Consider the following 20,268-nt stretch of genomic DNA (forward strand, 5'->3'; position numbering starts at 1 on the left):
ACTGAATATTAACGGCCTTTTTAATCCCACTGACATTACCTTAAAGAGAAAATAAAATATTTATTATTAATCTTGCAAAAGTATTTTTACATATTGGTAGTGTTTGTTGTAGGGCCTTTAATATATTCTATTTAAATAACACATTTCATTGCATTACAGTAACACGAATTTAATTAAAATGAGCATTTAGAATAATGGAGATAATGGAAATCAAGTAAATGGATGCATTACTGTAATGACGGTTTTAGGGGAAATTGTGCTTAGTTGTCATTAAAATGATTTCAAAAAGGCAAAAAATCATAAAATAAAAGATAACTCTTAACTCTTTCCCCGCCATTAACAGAGTTTATTTTTGTTGTTGTTCAAAATGTTGCTTTTTTCATGAACTTTTCCCACATTCAAGTGCTGATGAAAAAAAGAATAGTTGCTGATGAAAGCAGAGGCTCTGTTCTTTCATTTGATAAACTGATGTTCAGATATTCATTCAACAAAATATTCTTGTGGCCTTGAAAGTTGTGTGAAATAATCAAACCTGCTGGAACTGGCTGGGGAAAGAGTTAATTCTATCATCCAAATGAAAAATTGCATTATCATATTTTTCATATAGCTGTTGGATGAACAAGTGAACGCAACGAGTCTACACTTATTCAAGCAAGAGTCAACTATAGAATACGGCTGGATTTGAAGCGAAACATTATTGTTTTACTGATTAAAATGAGCAGAAAACCTGATGAATGACTGCAATTGCAGATTCCCCTGTGTAGTGCTATCGGGGCATGTTGTCACTAGGTCTTCGGTGGGTCGGTATTCGATTTGAAAATTTGACATTCGAATATTCTTTTTTGTTTTTTTGTTAGTTTTTTTGCACACCTGGCACCCCCCCCCCCCCCCCCCTCGAAACGGTTCTCATTCGCGCTTGAATATGTTTTACACTATAAAATCTGGCGAAATACAATACTCTTTTTTACAATTATCTTATATAGCCAAGCCATTTTGAATAGGATGGACAGTTGAAGGAACCCAACCTCGTTATACTTAATGAATATTTTTGCTTCTTCTTGGCCTACTAAAGTGTTCCTGCAACGGGAGTGTTCTCTGGCTAGAGTGTGTGTTGCCTGAGCTTGTATTTTGGGTTAAACTGCGTTGCTTTTACATTGTTCTGTTTAGCCTATTAGGCTACAGTTTGTTTTATTCTATATAGGCTAAGGGAATTCATTTATTTTATTTTAACTGTTCGTTAATGTGTTATTGAAAGTATGCTACCGTGTTCTTTATTTATTACAGTTTTATTTTTCGTTTTTCTTTATTTAAATCTACCCTTTACTGTGTCAGTAATTTGTTAGTCAGAAAAATATTAGACTACCTTATTAAAAGTATTGCTTAAGTTAACAGGCTGTGTGTGTGTTTTATAGCCTATCACTAGTGCAGTGACCGTTCTCGGGAGCATAAGCCCTGCCCGCGTCTCGCGTGTCCATCTACACTGCACCAAATGCGACACTGCACTCCCTTGTGAAGTCGATTGGATGAACGGTTCTCAAAATAATCAAAATGCAAACAGACAGACAGACACATGGAGATTCCTGGCTTTATTAGAGAGAAGAATATGTTCAGCCCCCTCGCTCCGAAGCTTCGAATATTTGATGTTCATTACTACCGAAGCTTCGAAGCTCAAAAAATGGTATTCGGACCAGCCCTAGTTGTCACAAATAGCTGTGCAATAACAGTGCTCAGAATGAAACTCATAAGACTTTAGAAATGTTAAAAGTCTTTAAAGAAAAACTATTGTTAATTCTCTTCTACTCGTGTGGTGAAGTGCGATCGCCTGTAATGCTCTTCTGCATGTGTTGCGAAGCCGGACGGCTCGTTTTCCCCCATCATTCTGTCAGGGCCGTGAAATGGTCAACAGCTCTGAGCCTCGGGCTCTTTCTGTCAGCAACACTAAATATCTTCACACAGTGTCCCTGCAGAGTCTCTCTGTCTGTTAAACCGTCTCCTAGAACACACACACACACACACACACACACACACGTCAGGGCCGATGGGAGCCGCCGGCTTCTTCTGCTTGTCTGTTAAACTATTGCTTCATTCACATGAGCGCACACATACGCTCCGCACTTCTCATCAGTCCCGGCTGGAAGTTGGCCTGAATGTTTTAGTTGTTACATGATTTATTAAATTGTTTTCCTGTGTAATTCATTTGCTTGGGTGTAAATCATTCAGAAGTGCTAAATATACCTGTGTTTACTCGTGTCTTCAGTTTAATAAAAGTCAAAGCCAGAGCGTGTACAAATAGACCTGGGTCTCTCAAGTGAAGATGGTTCCTGATTCTTCTGGGTGTTTCTGAGATATAATTACTCTGATGAATTATTGAAACTGGTGATTCTGTTTGGACTCTTGACATTTGAGTCTTTCGATTTGGAAATCCGACTACACTGAGCGATTGTTTTCGCATCGGCACGTTTCCGATGGGGTAAATTGTGCCATAGATGCACGTATGAAACCGTATGAGTTTCTGTTTGACTTGATGCGCCTCAAAGAATCTATGACTCGAGTGAATCATATACTGAATGAATGTCTGAAGGGTGCTCTTCAAATAAACGAGTATAAACCCGGATGTTCACTGGGAATGTGTGTTGTTTCTGACAGCTCAGTAATCTGCAGTACTGGTGTCTGATATCCAGCAGAGACTCTGAGGCCAGCGCTCTCACTTATGCTGAGTTCAGACTACTCGATTTGCTTGTCTTTTACTATATTCACAGCGTCAGACTGTGTGATTTTGACTCCTAAATTCTTGTTGTGGACAAGAAGCATGTCAGAATACAAGTTGCTTTTACACGTGTCTTTAATGTCATGCGTGATGTCATCGAGAAGGCAGAACGATCAGTGTGTTGCTGAAGCTGATCTTGTGTAGCTCCGCCCCTTTTCAGCGCTGCGCTCGTTGTCTTTTGCGTATTTATGAATGAACAGCTCGTTTTAAAATCTTCCCGGTCGACTGACATTTGTTAAGACATCTGCTTTAAACATTACAATCCTCAGGATAACTTTCGTTAACTTTACATTAAGTAAATCCACTTCACCAGCTAATTACTCCTCGACAGCGATGCCATCAATACAAGAGCGACTGGCAAAAAATGAAATTCAAAGACAATATTCTAATGATGGCGGCGCGTATGTTTCTCTGGTGCATAAGGTTATAGTTTGCCAGCATTTCTCTTTTTTCACTCTGTGATGGTCTTCCCTCAAGGAAACCTCATAAAGGCAGGAGTATTGTTGCCATCGCTCCACAAACCTTTTTGTCCACTGCATTATTTCACCTAGCAGCACCAATACCATCATCTCTCTTTCGTTTCGCCATGTTTGAAAGAGCTTCTGTGCTCCTATTGGTCAACGCCACAGATGTGACAGAACCGTCATGGAGGACTGAAAAAAAAAAGTCCCTCAAGCTCCAGTTCTTCTCTATATCAGCGTCAGTGTTTCTGAACTCCCTGAAACGTCTCCACTGTAGTCTTGAGTTTCTTCCGGGAACGAACACGTCACAATATTCCTCATTATAATAATTCATGCGCAGAATAAAGGGGCGGGGGCCTGGTTGAGTTAGTCAGTAGTGTGTTAAACTGGCGGTTATGGGAAGGGGCGGGACATTTCCCAAACACACTCGAAGCGCTCGACCAATCACAACACACTGCTCCAGCCGACCAATCAGAGCACAGTGTGCTTTTCAGAAGGAGGGGCTTCATAGAGACAGGAAGTGAACAGAGCGTTACTGACAGACTGGGAAGAGAGGAGCCGCAACAATGGAGAATATGAGGAAAATAATCAACATTCAAGCAGGAAAACCTGTTCTAGACTTCGACTCAACACTAAGACTTTAAAGAAGGGCGTAATAAAAATGATGTGACTATGGGTGGAGGATGCAGGAACATTTTGCATGATATATATATATATATATATATATATTATTTTTTTTGTGCAATCAAAGCAGTTTTAATCTAAAATAAATCTAATTGAAATTCATTTCAGAGACTTTGTTTTGGGATCTGCACGGCCACACGAGACAGACAGCATGCGATGACCTTTAAACGTCCCGAGACGCTCCCGCCAAATCTGACATAACCACAGCAGTGCTAATGGCTTCTGCGGTCGGACGGCACGTCTCCGTCCTGTAAAACTCATCAGGGAACGCGTGCGACGTTCATTTGCATGGTTTGCGAGACGCTCAGGTTCAGTAAGAAAGCACTCGCTCCTGTCTCCTCCTCGTCCTCATCTGAATCACCCTGCCTTCGGGGCTTTACCAAAGGAGACTCTTCAAACAAGGCTTTGTACTGAAGTAGCGAATCAAGATTAATGCACTTCCACCGCACGACTCGCTCGAAGGGAGAGAGACCTAGTATAATTAACACCACGGGGCCTGGAAGGAGAGTCAGGGGACGGAAATCATACAAAATCATGGAAAACAGAGGGAATGATGATGACACGGCTGATATTTCTTCTTCCTTGAGTGATGTATTGTTTTGATCGCACAGTCAAAAGCGAGTTTGTCGTAGCCCGGGAGGATCTCGGTTGAGCCGTGCTTACATATCTAATTTCCTTCTGTCGTCATTTTAGTTGGGAGCAATGCTAATTACGTTTGTTTACACACATACAAAAGTGGATGTTCTACCAAAAAATGTACGCTGAGTCATCATTTACTCACCCTAAAATCATGTCAAAACCATTTGTTCTGCGTTGAATTACTTCTCCGTGTTCGTTATTTAGTTTAATTTTAGTGTTACTTAATGATAACCCCGAATGAACCCTTTAAGCTTTAAAAGAGGCTGTTAAAGCACCATAAAAGTGGTCAAAAAAGGTCATAAGATAACTGGAGTTTTGAAAACTGTAGCAGGTTTGGTGGAAAAAGACGACTTTAAAGAATGATTTTTCATTTTTTCTCTTGAACTCTTAAGGCCCTCATATACTCACAGAGAAGTGAGTATAAGGGGTATAGCGAAGTTTAAAATATCTTGTTAACGAACATCCCGCTGCCGAGAGCGGTGTTTAGATGAATATGTAAATATGTGCTGCACTTGCCTCTCAAACACAAACTAAACGCAACAGAAATGACAGGGGTGAGAAAACAGCCGTTCAGAAAGCATGTAATCTCAGCGATGCGGATGTTTGCAGTCGTGCCACATTTCTTTATACTGCACTTATTATACAATAGATTGCTTTAGCTTTACAGTATTAAACATCTGTTTTAATTAGAATTACAGCTTCAGTTTCTACTATAAAGCGTCTCTCCGGTGTGTTCATGTTTTTACTCGCGTCTGACCTCGACAGACTGAACAATAGAAGATTTACACCTCAAAGAAGGCGGAGCCTCAGAGCCACACCCACCTATTACATCATCACCTCGGACCAATGATGGGAGTAGGAAGGCATTTACCAGCCTGATTCGTTTTGGCTTGATTTTGTTCGAAATAATGTCACTCCAGTTCATTTCTTCGATTTCGCTAAAAGTATATCGAGGCCTTTATGAAGACTTAAATGTATAGTTATGATATGGCTTCAGAAAACGTCGAATTTAGTGCACAAGTCGCCACTTTTATGCTTTTGCATGGTTTTTAGACTTGAACGATGGAGAGGTGAATCTCACTGGGGATTTCACTTTTCTATAAGATTTGTGTTTGCCTACAGGAATTATCCTGCTTTCATAATCGTGACAAATTGGAATGACATCATATTTTACTTTTCCTTTATGAGCAGATTTGCAAAAGCCAGTCGATAACTTCACGTCATCCAGCAGTCGATCGATCACTACGACCAACATTAATGCCATAAAATCAGTGCATAACTTCAAGCATCATCGCAGAACTCTCGAAGAGTCGACTGATAGGAGGATATTCCTGAAGATGCTCCTTTTTGAACGGATTGCATGTTTCATATTCTAGTAGGACGAGCTTTCAGATCACAATCACCAGATGCACAGGACAGTTTACTCTCGACACTGAGACTCACACGAGTTACACGAGTTTCACGCTGATTTCAAAACCCAGTTTAATTTGGTTGCTCTCAAAGAAATGCGTGTAAAGTGATGCTTCAGCAATGTGCAAAAACTTTTACATCCCCCTCAACATATTTACATATTCATATAGGCTATTCTTCAAAATATGGAGTGTGTGTGTGTGTGTGTGTGTGTGTGTGTGTTTGTGATTTATGAGGACAGAGATTTGTATAATGACATGGGTTTTACACTGGTATTACAACGTGAACGTGATTATAAGGACATTTCCTGAGTCCTCGTATTTTAAATTGCTTTAAAAACAAACTAAACAGTGTTTTATTAAAAATTAAAAAATGCATAGAGTTTTCTCTGTGATGGGTAGGTTTAGGGGTGGGGATAGTGTGTGTGTGTGTGTGTGTGTGTGTGTGTGTGTGTGTGTGTGTGTGTGTGTGTGTGTGTGTGTGTGTGTGTGTGTGTGTGAGTGTGTGTGTGTGTGTAATGGGTAGGTTTAGGGGTGGGGATAGTGTGTGTGTGTGTGTGTGTGTGTGTGTGTGTGTGTGTGTGTGTGTGTGTGTGTGTGTGTGTGTGTGTGTGTGTGTGTGTGTGTGTGTGTGTGTGTGTGTGTGTGTGTGTGTGTGTGAGTGTGTGTGTGTAATGGGTAGGTTTAGGGGTTGGGATAGTGTGTGTGTGTGTGTAATGGGTAGGTTTAGGGGTCGGGTTAGTGTGTGTGTGTGTGTGTGTGTGTGTGTGTGTGATGGGTAGGTTTAGGTTTAGGGGTCGGGTTAGTGTGTGAGTGTGTGTGTGTAATGGGTAGGTTTAGGGGTCGGGTTAGTGTGTGTGTGTGTGTGTGTGTGTGTGTGTGTGTGTGTGTGTGTGTGTGTGTGTGTGTGTAATGGGTAGGTTTAGGGGTCGAGATAGTGTGTGTGAGTGTGTGTGTGTGTGTGTGAGTGTGTGTGTAATGGGTAGGTTTAGGGGTTGGGATAGTGTGTGTGTGTGTGTGTGTGTAATGGGTAGGTTTAGGGGTCGGGTTAGTGTGTGTGTGTGTGTGTGTGTGTAATGGGTAGGTTTAGGTTTAGGGGTCGGGTTAGTGAGTGAGTGAGTGTGTGTGTGTAATGGGTAGGTTTAGGTTTAGGGGTCGGGTTAGTGAGTGAGTGTGTGTGTCTAATGGGTAGGTTTAGGTTTAGGGGTCGGGTTAGTGAGTGAGTGTGTGTGTGTAATGGGTAGGTTTAGGGGTTGGGTTAGTGTGTGTGAGTGTGTGTGTAATGGGTAGGTTTAGGGGTTGGGATAGTGTGTGTGTGTGTGTGTGTAATGGGTAGGTTTAGGGGTCGGGTTAGTGTGTGTGTGTGTGTGTATGTGTGTGTGTGTGTGTGTGTGTGTGGTGTGTAATGGGTAGGTTTAGGGGTCGGGTTAGTGTGAGTGTGTGTGTGTGTGTGTGTGTGTGTGTGTGTGTGTGTGTGTGTGTGTGTGTGTGTGTGTGTGTGTGTGTGTGTGTGTGTGATGGGTAGGTTTAGGGGTCGGGTTAGTGTGTGTGTGTGTAATGGGTAGGTTAACCAGCCAGCGGTCCCCACTTTTCAAAAGGCTTATAAATCACACAGGATGAGTTGTTTTGAGAAAGTAAAAATGCAGAATGTTTCCTGTGATGGGCAGGTTTAGGGGTAGGGTTAGTGTGTGTGTGTGTGATGGGTAGGTTAACCAGCCAGCGGTCCCCACTTTTCAAAAGGCTTATAAATCACACAGGATGAGTTGTTTTGAGAAAGTAAAAATGCAGAATGTTTCCTGTGATGGGCAGGTTTAGGGGTAGGGTTAGTGTAAGGGGATAGAATATACAGTTTGTACAGTATAAAAACCATTACGTCTATGGAGAGTCCCCACAAAGATAGTGAACCAGACATGTGTGTGTGTGTGTGTGTGTGTGTGTAATGGGTAGGTTTAGGGGTCGGGTTAGTGTGTGTGTGTGTGTGTGTGTGTGTGTGTGTGTGTGTGTGTGTGTGTGTGTGTGTGTGTGTGTGTGTGTGTGTGTGTCTCGCTCGGGTGATTCCCTTCGTTCCGCGAATTGCATTTTCTTCATCACAGCGATCATTGACACTGGAGTGAGAGGAACAGAGGGAAGGTGTTCACTACACTGTAAATATATAAATAAGTATAGAAAGTTTCCCAGGGACAGGAATGAAATATGGCATTCCCATTTCAATGCAAATGAAGGAGAGGATGAATGTTGCTGTGGATTTACAGAGCTTCATCACAATGAGAGCGTCACACCAGTGTTTCTCTGCGCGCGACACACACTCCTAGAGGCCGAGGAAATGAAACTGTCTGTCAGCAGAACCCAGGCCTCTTCTCGCTCTTATCGCCGGGTTTGCATTCGGATGTTTATTGAGCATTGCGCCTCTTTTAATGAAAACATGACGGTCAGCGTGAAGCAAACGCCTCCTCAGAGGAACTTTCTGAGGTTGATCATTTGTCCCACAGTGTGAATATGCCTGATCAATTCTTTTCATTATTCGTCTCCTATTTGTCTCGCCACATTATCGCAGCGCTAAATCAAGTCGCTTCTGTTTAGACATTTGCAATCTGCCTCGTTCATTTCCGAATGGAGACGTGTGGGTTCTGGAAATTGCACAGGTGTGAAAATATTGTGTTGCGTTCATTTGTATGATCGATTACAGGAGGTTTGTGTGGGCCTTGGAGACACGCGACGGAAGCTGGAGTGAGTTTTTCCTCTCCTCTCTCAGTGTTGTGGAAGCGTGTGAGCGTCCCTCGGGTTCGCCGTGTCCTTTCAGCAATCAGTCTTACTTCATTTTCATTCGTTCACAAATTCTCTTTGTCAGACTTGTGCATTTGGAGCCTGTGCTGGCAAGAGGGGTTTGTTTGTCACGAGCGCTTTCTGTGATTTAATGCAGAGTACTGAATAAAGTAGCAGTTTTTATATATATATATCGATTTCTCGATTTGAATAAATTCTCATTTTTACGATCCGATATCGATTCTTAAATTCCAAGAATCCTGTTTTCATTTGATGAATGAATGGAACATTGTAGCGCATCCCATCCAATAAATCGCAATAATCTTTGTGCTTTGTTACTATTGATATGAAACAAAGTCTCAGATTTCAAATTACGTACATTTTCTTACGAAATTCCAAAACATAAATACCGTTTGTCGCTGTGGCGTGAGATCGCTCTGGCTCAGCTCTAGAGAAGCACATGATCTTCTCTTCCGCCTTAATAACACCAGTTACAGCACGAAATAACATGAATGAGCTTCTGAAAGTGTGTTAAAAGATAGAGCACAACTTATCGAAATCCGTATCATGTGACATGGAATCGCCCAATCAGTGTTTCAACCGTGGAAAGACGTCAGTAAAGTGGCTTGTAAACAATGTCATGTAACGTCACATTTACCTCAGAAAAACCATATCCAGTGGCCATAAACTCGTTAGTCAGCTAGACAAATTAACTCTGGAGCATTTTGCTTAATATATGCACCATATTACATATTCATAATAATTGTTAATGTTCTTCAATATTTAATGCATGTTTGAATAAATCTAGCAAGTTTTTATAACAGCCACCATTTAAATATTTACATTTCAGATAACTTTATTATTATAAAAATAAATAAAAGTGTAATTTAAGTTTTTATACAAATCAGTTAATTTTTACCTTCAATATTATAGTAGGCTAATGAAGCCTATAGGCCACCACTGACTCCCATAGTTTACAGCATTAGTGAAGAGATTTGAAATTTGCCATGTGTTGCACCTGATATCCAAAATAATCAATATTGAATCGAATCGAATTGCAAGCTTGTAAATCGAAATCGAATCGAATTTGTGAAATTTGTCAATACCCAGCCCTAATATATATATATATATATATATATATATATATATATATATATATATATATATATTAGTGCTGTAAGTTAAAGCATTATTAACAGCGTTAACGCAAACCCATTTTAACGGCGTCAATTTTTTTATCGTGAGATTAACGTTCTTTTTGGCCTAGCAAACTTTGTCGTTTTTTTCACATGCTGTTGCAACAACTAGTAACGTTAGAAAAACTACAACACCACACCGGATCTAGCTAGACCGGACACAAATCAACAGGCACGCCGCAATCCACTCAAGTGGATGGCGAGCGCGAGACGCCGAAATGGATGCCAATAAGATTCTGAATGGAAAGTTTACTTTAAAAAAGTTGCCAGATGGTTCCATTGACGAGACCAACGTGATCTGTGTGTTTTGTCGTTGTGAACTGAGCGTTAATCGCAGCACGTCCAGTCTGAAACACCACTGGATGGCCAAGCACACACACAGCTGATGCGAATTCTCTGATGCCATTATTTGCTCCGAGTGAGAATGTTAGTGTGAAACTGAACACTACAGTATATGCCAATGCTGTTTTCAATTAAAAAAAACATTTGCACAAAGCAAGCTGATCCACTTTTCCATGTTGATAAGAGCATTAAAATGAGAAAAAAGAATGGGACAAAAAGAAATCAAGGGACATTTAGAATAGATAAAATGTGCGATTAATCGCGATTAAATATTTTAATCGTTTGACAGCACTAATATATATATATATATATATACACACTCACCTAAAGGATTATTAGGAACACCTGTTCAATTTCTCATTAATGCAATTATCTAATCAACCAATCACATGGCAGTTGCTTCAATGCATTTAGGGGTGTGGTCCTGGTCAAGACAATCTCCTGAACTCCAAACTGAATGTCAGAATGGGAAAGAAAGGTGATTTAAGCATATTTTGAGCGTGGCATGGTTGTTGGTGCCAGACGGGCCGGTCTGAGTATTTCACAATCTGCTCAGTTACTGGGATTTTCACGCACAACCATTTCTTGGGTTTACAAAGAATGGTGTGAAAAGGGAAAACCATCCAGTGTGCGGCAGTCCTGTGGGCGAAAATGCCTTGTTGATGCTAGAGGTCAGAGGAGAATGGGCCGACTGATTCAAGCTGATAGAAGAGCAACTTTGACTGAAATAACCACTCGTTACAACCGAGGTATGCAGCAAAGCATTTGTGAAGCCACAACACGCACAATCTTGAGGCGGATGGGCTACAACAGCAGAAGACCCCACCGGGTACCACTCATCTCCACTACAAATAGGAAAAAGAGGCTACAATTTGCACGAGCTCACCAAAATTGGACAGTAGAAGACTGGAAAAATGTTGCCTGGTCTGATGAGTCTCGATTTCTGTTGAGACATTCAGATGGTAGAGTCAGAATTTGGCGTAAACAGAATGAGAACATGGATCCATCATGCCTTGTTACCACTGTGCAGGCTGGTGGTGGTGGTGTAATGGTGTCGGGGATGTTTTCTTGGCACACTTTAGGCCCCTTAGTGCCAATTGGGCATCGTTTAAATGCCACGGCCTACCTGAGCATTGTTTCTGACCATGTCCATCCCTTTATGACCACCATGTACCCATCCTCTGATGGCTACTTCCAGCAGGATAATGCACCATGTCACAAAGCTCGAATCATTTCAAATTGGTTTCTTGAACATGACAATGAGTTCACTGTACTAAAATGGCCCCCACAGTCACCAGATCTCAACCCAATAGAGCATCTTTGGATGTGGTGGAACGGGAGCTTCGTGCCCTGGATGTGCATCCCACAAATCTCCATCAACTGCAAGATGCTATCCTATCAATATGGGCCAACATTTCTAAAGAATGCTTTCAGCACCTTGTTGAATCAATGCCACGTAGAATTAAGGCAGTTCTGAAGGCGAAAGGTGGTCAAACACAGTATTAGTATGGTGTTCCTAATAATCCTTTAGGTTAGTGTATATATATATATATATATTTTTTTTTTTTAAGAATATGAGAATAAGTCACTTTGGATAAAGGCATCTGCTAAATGAATAAATGTAATAATGAAACACTAAATAGTGAGAATCACGATTAGTTAACTATTTCAAGGAAGAAAATGTTTTAGTTTTAAAGTACACATTTTAAATATATATACAGTACTGTGCAAAAGTCTTAGGCATGTTAATATCTTACTGATATTATATAAAACCTTCCTGCAGAGCTACAGTACTGTGAAGAGCACTGGCACTTGTGTTAAAATGCTGTAAAGTGAGAATGCTTTCAAAAATAAAATCACAAATTGAATTTATTTATGATTTATGATCTATTAACTAATTCAAATCAATATATGGTGTAACGACTTCAATGCGTTTAAAATGGCTTTTGTCCAGGTACACTTGCTCATAGTGTTTCAGGGAGCTTTGCAGGAAGGTTTCTTCAAGCGTCTCGGAGACGTTCCCGCAGCTCTTCTGGATTTAGTCTGTCTCAGTTTCTTCTGTTTCTTCATGTGATCACAGACGGACTCGATGATGGTGAGATCAGATCAGACCGGCTGTTGTCAGACTCCTTCTGCATACACAAATCTCACTGGATTATTACAATTAATGGCAAAAAGAATGTTTGGAAATGTAAACTGATATTTCCTACTGACACACTACAGCAAAAGATAGAAATAACTGACTTAAAACCATTCTACAATAAAATGTAATCTAATACATATTTCTCTAATATAAATATATATATATTATGTTTAAGGGTAAAGTGTAATTTCTAGCATTACATTATTTGAACTCTTTCCCTGCTAGCGTTTTTTTTTTTTTTTTTTTGCCAAAAGTTGAAGCGTTGTGTCATAAATGATGGAAAATCCCGTCACTGGCGGGGAAAGAGTTAAATCCATAAAAGCCTTACATTGCATTCGAGGTATTCATTTAATCAGTCCGTGCATTCCCTGGGAATCGAACCCATGGCCTTGGCGTTGCTAGCGGCGCGATCTACTGTTCAACACACAGGAATGCCTAGAGAAGCAGCAAAATGTGCAAATAAAAACAAAAATGTGCTTATAAAATGTGTCTGGCAGTCACCTCTGTGTTCACGTGGAGAATGACACACTCCGGCTCCGTGAGTCTGCGTTCAGATCAGGGAAATGCACAGAAACGACAGCGAGACTTCACGTCGCCTGCAAACTCTGATCACGCAGAGGATCCGGAAGGGAAAGTCGGGAATCTCTCAAGGCGCTCCGGTTGACTTGAGCTTGGATGACAGAGTTACTGCCTCATGCATGAGCTTCACTCAATATTTTCCCTTTGCCCGCCATCAGATCAAGTCAAATCAACCTCAGAATGAGCAGTATGGGCTTGACAGTCAAAGAGGAGAGTTTCAGGGAAGCAAATGACTTCCGAAACGCATTTATTTTAACAGCCTGCGTTGTGTTCAGAAGATCTGAGCAGGTCATGTTACGCCGTTCAGCCGCTGATCTCTTTTCAAATAAGTTATTTCTGACTCACAACATGGGAATTAAATGTGGAATGTTGCCATGATGATTGACTTGGAGTGAAATATCCTGTGAAAAATCGTCCATTTCGTGCAAACGTGAGCTCTTTTATGTTACACATTCATTTTGTGTTCTTAAACCAATGCAGTTTTATAGCCCTAAACATGAGGTTTGCTTGAATGCGCCGAAATAAAGCACATTTTCAGAGTCAGACACTGTGACTGTATTCAGCGCAACCCTAAACTTTTGCTCAAGGATCCATTTTGTATGGAAAATCTTTCTGTTTGTTCAGTCTCAACACACACCGCAGGTACATGGCTGATTGCCTCTAATTATGTATCTAAACGAACCAACTTCATTCTCCAGCCTGCAATATTGGTTTTCCTCAAATCTTAAAGTTGCAGGGCCTTGTGTGTGACATAATTAAGTTCTGTCCAAGTTAATTCTCTGGCAGGTTTAATGATGCATTTAAAGCTATTCCTCTAGCAGCATTAGCGCTCCTCAGGGAATGAAGTGCAGCTGAGTGCATTAAAAGTTTGGCCGTACCTGCTGTAATGGTTTCGGGATTGGTGATTGGATAAGATTGGAGCACTGGTGCGTAATGAAAGCCATCTAAGCCTTTGGTCTTTTAAAGGTGTCTCGTTGTGACGGGAATGCCGAGATGTTGTGGACTTCTGTTTATCGCGTCCAGTCGCTTCACCAGAGCATCTCCAGGTTTTGTTTTCTTGTTCACCGAGTGACACAAACTTTGCCTTGGAAGAGAAACACAACACAAGCCATTCTGAAGTGCGTTCAACTTCATCAAGTGGACGAGGGAAGTGTATTTGGACATTTAACCGCATAATACTCGAAGCTACCAGCTGGCTGTGTTTTACCCATGTTATAGTTTATTGTAATGTTCAATTTCGTGAATAGGATATAGGAATAAAAAACACTGTGAGTATTAAATCCACCAGTAGTGGGCGTTTGTGCAACACAAGGAATGATGTGAAAACTGGACTTGACATTGTCCAGGCCTAGGCTAGAAATCTAGACGCACCCTAGCGGGTAGGGTGTCCAGGGCAGTCTAGCTACTCTCCATTGACTTTCGAGCTGGAAAAAAACAAAATTGGGTCAGGCCAATCACGTCGTGTATAGAGTAGGCGGGGCGGGCTTAACATAATGACGACAGAGTTGCGACGGTTCCCTGCCACTTGAAAACAAAGAATGGCGGCTGCTGGAGAACAGTCTTTCGAATCGGCTTTGGCCGCGACTCTGGAGGACTTGGAGTTAAGCTTTTCTTTGAGAAAAGAGCAAAGAACGGCACTTAAGTCATTCTTAAAAAAGGAAGATGTGTTCGTAGTTTTGCCGAGAGTGGAGAGTTGCCAGACCTAGGTCTGGCTTGCCAGGCTAGTCCAGCCCCTGATAGTGGAACTCCTCCAGGCTGTTCGTCTTTCCCTCTCTTGTTTCACTTACAATCGACTCTCTACCACCTCTTGTGCTTTAAACGTGAAATTGCAATTCTGAATATAATTCATTATTTGTTTATTTTCATGTTTTGTTTATTTTCAATTAAAAATTATGTCCTTTACCATCCCTTGCAAAAATACTGTATACTGTCCTGGAAAATATAGCCTGAACTTTCACACATTTGCCATCTATGTTTATACAGTTATTACTATTTTTATTTATTTATTATCAATTATTATTTTCATTTTAATTTCAGTTAACATTTTAGTGTTGTTTTTTTAAGTTTTTTTTTAATACGTGTCTAGTGTTAATATTTTTGTTTCAATTTTTAGTTTTAGTTATTTTTGCACAACAAGGTAAACTAAACGAAAATGAGAAATATTGCTTTGGAAACTAACAGAAGTACAAAAAAAAGACTTTTAAAACTATTTTATTTCAGTTAACATTTATTACTAACGGAAATGTTTTTTTTAACGGTTTAATTTTTTATTTGGTTTACTATAATAACCCTGGGTTAAAGAATGATATTACACAGTATACGTGTTATTTCAGTGATGTGTTCTTTCCTCTGGTCACTGTGTGTTTCTGAATCAAAACCCAAACATGTAAATCCTGTCATCGTTTACTCATCCTCACGTCGTTCCAAGCCCGTTTGACTTTCATCTTTGAAACATAAATGAAGATCATTTGAGTTGCTGTCCCTCCGTTGACAGCCGACGCAACTAAAACTTTCATGCTTAAAAATGTTCATAAATACATCATGAAAGTAATGCATATGAATCTAGCTGTTTAATTAAAGTCTTCTGAAGAGACACAGATTTGTGTTCAGGCTTGTAAACATGATCAGAGCTCATGCATGGAGCAAATATGGTGAATAAAAGCTTGGAAACGTGATAATAACAATATCTTCATTTGTGTTTCGAAGATGAGGACATCATTTTCATCTGTATCTAAAGAAGCGTCGGAGAGCAGCTGATTCTCCTCTTGTAAAGTGTGTGTTTCTCTGTTTCAGATCCGCGGCCGGCAGTCAGTGAGCGACACGAACACACACACCATTCCCCCGATCCAGCAGCGTTTCATAAGGGATTTCAACTTGGATAGTAGAACTTTACATTTTGACATTTCACTCACTTTGATTCCTGTGTGCATGAGGGAAGCCGCATGTGGGCCGAAACAGAGCAACGGCCTCGACGATCTCCAAAACCCAACCATGCATTGATTCATACGCAGAATTGGACTGACTAAGAAAACCTCCCTTCATATTCGGCACTCGCTTCTAAATATCATCAAGAGCGATACACTCAGCCAGTCCTGGTTTATCTCTATCGTGGAGGATCTGAGATGTATGGCATGAGATTGTAATTGTATGCAGAACCTGTTAAAGGGAACATCCGATTGAAAAGCATTGGTTCTGACAAGCTCTCGGCTCCAGCTCTGCATTCGGACTGAAGCCCAACGCAACATCTCTGAAATAATAGAAAGTGAGTAGCTTAAGAAAGCATCTCAGACCAGGAAAGCGCTGGTTTTCTCTCCTTCTTTCTCTCCCTAGCTCTTTACCAGCGGTCGTCTAATTAATGCCTGCCCGTGAAGTAGCTTGTAGCTGTCAGCGTCTGCAGAAATCCAATAACTTCAGGGAGCAATTTAGATGGAACAGCCGCTTTAAGCTCCAGCAAACTACAAATGGTGCATATGAGACACGCTGAGATCGCTAGTGTTCACGTCTGTAACTCAAACTGCTGGAATCAACCGCTGATTGCATTTTAAAACTCTGTTTTTTTATATATATATATATCATTTCGTCAGGTACTTTGAATTTTGGATGTATTTGAATTTGAAATGTGCCAAAATAATTGGAGGCTTTATTGCAAATAGCCTGTGTTGTGCCTGTCTTTTATTATGTATGTAAATTAAAATGGTTTTCAGTTTTAGAAGTTTCCATGACTGCTTATTAATGGCTACCATTCAAAAGTTTGGAATAATTTTTTTTATGTTTATGAAAGAGTCTCTTCTGTTCACCAAGCCTGCATTTATTTGATTAAAAATGACAGTAAAAACTGTGAAATATTAGATTGTAAAACAGCTGTTTTCTATTTCTATGTTAAATACACACTGAACAAAATTATAAACGCAACACTTTTGTTTTTGCCCCCATTTTTCATGAGCTGAACTCAAAGATCTAAGACTTTTTCTATGTACACAAAAGGCCATTTCTCTCAAATATTGTTCACAAATCTGTCTAAATCTGTGTTAGTGAGCACTTCTCCTTTGCCGAGATAATCCATCCACCTCACAGGTGTGGCGTATCAAGATGCTGATTAGACAGCATGATTATTGCACAGGTGTGCCTTAGGCTGTCCACAATAAAAGGCCACTCTAAAATGTGCAGTTTTATCACACAGCACAATGCCACAGATGTCACATGTTTTGAGGGAGCGTGCAATTGAATGTTCATTTCTCTACCATAAGCCGTCTCCAAAGGCGTTTCAGAGAATTTGGCAGTACATCCAACCGGCCTCACAACCGCAGACCACGTGTAACCACACCAGCCCAGGACCTCCACATCCAGCATCTTCACCTCCAAGATCGTCTGAGGCCAGCCACCCGGACAACTGCTGCAACGATCGGTCTGCATAACCAAAGAATTTCTGCACAAACTGTCAGAAACCGTCTCAGGGAAGCTCATCTGCATGCTCGTCGTCCTCATCGGGGTCTCGACCTGACTGCAGTTCGTCGTCGTAACCGACTTGAGTGGGCAAATGCTCACATTCGATGGCGTCTGGCACTTTGGAGAGGTGTTCTCTTCACGGATGAATTCCGGTTTTCACTGTACAGGGCAGATGGCAGACAGCATTTATGGCGTTGTTTGGATAAGTGGTATGCTGATGTCAACGTTGTGGATCGAGTGGCCCATGGTGGCGGTGGGGTTATGGTATGGGCAGGCGTATGTTATGGACAACGAACACAGGTGCATTTTATTGATGGCATTTTGAATGCACAGAGATACCATGACGAGACACGACCATCACCTCATGTTGCAGCATGATAATGCACGGCCCCATGTTGCAAGGATCTGTACACAATTCCTGGAAGCTGAAATCATCCCAGTTCTACCAGAAAGACTCGGGAGAGATAAATTGATATAACAAGCGTATATTTATTAACAGCCCAGCAAGCATAAATTTATAAAGTTCTTTGGCGTAGGCCCCGTCCTTAGCGCGCAATGCGAGGGTAGCGAAAGCTGCATATCCTGCCTGAAGACGAAGGCAGGGGCGCAGCCGACCCCCTGGAGGTAAAGGAAGGGACCATCCTGATGGTGGTGGGGAGGATGAAGGGGAAGGTACCATCTTGGTGGTGGTTGGGGAGGATGGAGGTAATAGGCAGCGTCAGCATCTGCGAACTCAGACAAATGTAAGTACCAGTCTTTTATACTGTGAGTGATAACACATGATTGGTTAGAAGTGAGGTAATACATGACGTGCTGATTGAGTCTTCCTGGCAGAACTTTACGCTAAAGGTTTCATTTCTTGCATGGCCAGCATACTCAGCGAACATGTCACCCATTGAGCATGTCAGGGATGCTCTGGATCGGCGTATACGACAGCGTGTTCCAGGTCCTGCCAATATCCAGCAAATTCGCACAGCCATTGAAGAGGAGTGGACCAACATTCCACAGGCCACAATCAACAACCTGATCAATCTATGCGAAGGAGATGTGTTGCACTGCGTAAGGCAAATGGTGGTCACACCAGATACTGACTGGTTTTCGGACATTTTAGAGTGGCCTTTTATTGTGGACAGCCTAAGGCACACCTGTGCAATAATCATGCCGTCTAATCAGCATCTTGATACGCCACACCTGTGAGGTGGATGGATTATCTCGGCAAAGGAGAAGTGCTCACTAACACAGATTTAGACAGATTTTTGAACAAGATTTGAGAGAAATAGGCTTTTTTGTGTACAAGAAGAGTTCAGCTCATGAAAAATGGGGGCAAAAACAAAAGTGTTGCATTTATAATTTTGTTCAGTGTATAGTAAAGTGTAATTTATTCATGTGATCAAAGCTGAATTTTCAGCATCATTACTCCAGTCTTCAGTGTCACATGATCCTTCAGAAATCATTCTAATATGAGGATTTGATGATCAACAAACATTTATGATTATTATCAATGTTGAAAACAGCTTCATATATATATATTTTTTTCAGGATTCTTTGATGAATAGAAAGTTCAAAAGAACAGAATGTATTTGAAATAGAATCTTTTGTAACATTATAAACATATTTACTGTCACATTTGATCAATTTCATGCGTCCTGGCAGAATAAAAGTATTCTTTTTTTTTTTTTTCATTTCTTTTTTTTTTCTTCTTTTTATCTGACCCGAACAGATAGATTGTTTTCTTTCTGGTTGCAGGTTTAATGAGATTGTGTGTTCAGTCTGACCCCATGTATAGGCTCTTTCTGTGATCTGGATTCCCGTTAGAAATGATATAGATAGATCAGGGCAAACAACCCAGAGGAAGACTTCCACGTGTCTTCTGTAATTTCTTTACCTCCCAGCCGGGGCAAATGTCACAGGATTAAAGAGAAAGAAAAGCCAATCTTCAGATAGTTTTGTTGAACATCACTGTATGCATTAAGCCTGGCTGCGAGGAATATCACCGGATACGAGGAGCTTATATTGACAATTAAAGGCTGTCCTTATCAGTTACTGTAATATTTCACTGCATTCAAAAGAGCTGGAAAACTCAGTTTGGCCATGAATTTCAAAGTCATCAAAGCTGATCAGCTCAAACTCAGAGAAGCCGTCCATGTTTAATGTCCAGAGATGCTTTATCCTTGACTTTCATTTCCATTTGCTTTTTAAAGAATCAGTTTGGAGACAAGAGGGCCTGATGTCAAAACCCAAGGCCTTTCCAATTTTCAAGGCTGTCACATTTTTAAAGAAATAGCAATGATTTAAATATGAATATCATTATGCATGCAGTAGTAATGTGATAGGGTTGTCATTTTTTTGTTCTCTCAATTGGAACATTTCAAGCTTGAGGTATCAAAAACACGTCTTACTTTTTTACTAACCTTGAAGTTTTTTTTTTAGTGTGGAAAAAGCAAACGATCAATAGAACACACTGAGGCCGAACTAGCGCCTATGAAAATGTAGCACATGCTTTATGAGATGTATTATGTTTAAAAATAGATGCTGAACTTCTGGCTGTCTCCCCCTCTTAAGGTGAAGAGTTTCGACAGACGACTGAGAGTCTTTCAGAGATGTGCTTCTTCTTTAATGCGTATGGAGATCCAGTACTCTTGAGGACCATCATACGCACTGATGCTAATGCTGAATTGCCACTTCCATGAACCACAACAGTTACAAACATCTCTCCGTTTACTTACAGCCTTTGGCAATGCACTGCGTTTCAAAGACTTCCGTAGTCCAATCAGCTTGGCAATACATTTGAGCTTGTTATTAGAAATGCCTTAATATTACAAGGATAAAAGTAATGAAA

General features: G+C 40.7%; 1 protein-coding gene across 1 annotated transcript in view; it reads left to right on the top strand.

Annotated features, from left to right (window-relative positions):
- cd276 (CD276 molecule) overlaps positions 1 to 16,697 on the top strand; it is a 190,299-nt gene extending 173,602 nt beyond the window's left edge. The window contains exon 8 of the mRNA XM_084409138.1: positions 15,777 to 16,697. The gene's annotated coding sequence lies outside the window, so the exon portion shown is untranslated. The remainder of the gene's footprint in view (positions 1 to 15,776) is intronic.
- Positions 16,698 to 20,268: the final 3,571 nt, after the last annotated feature.

This window comes from Rutilus rutilus (assembly GCF_951802725.1).
Source record: "Rutilus rutilus genome assembly, chromosome: 5".
Classification (NCBI taxonomy): domain Eukaryota; kingdom Metazoa; phylum Chordata; class Actinopteri; order Cypriniformes; family Leuciscidae; genus Rutilus; species Rutilus rutilus.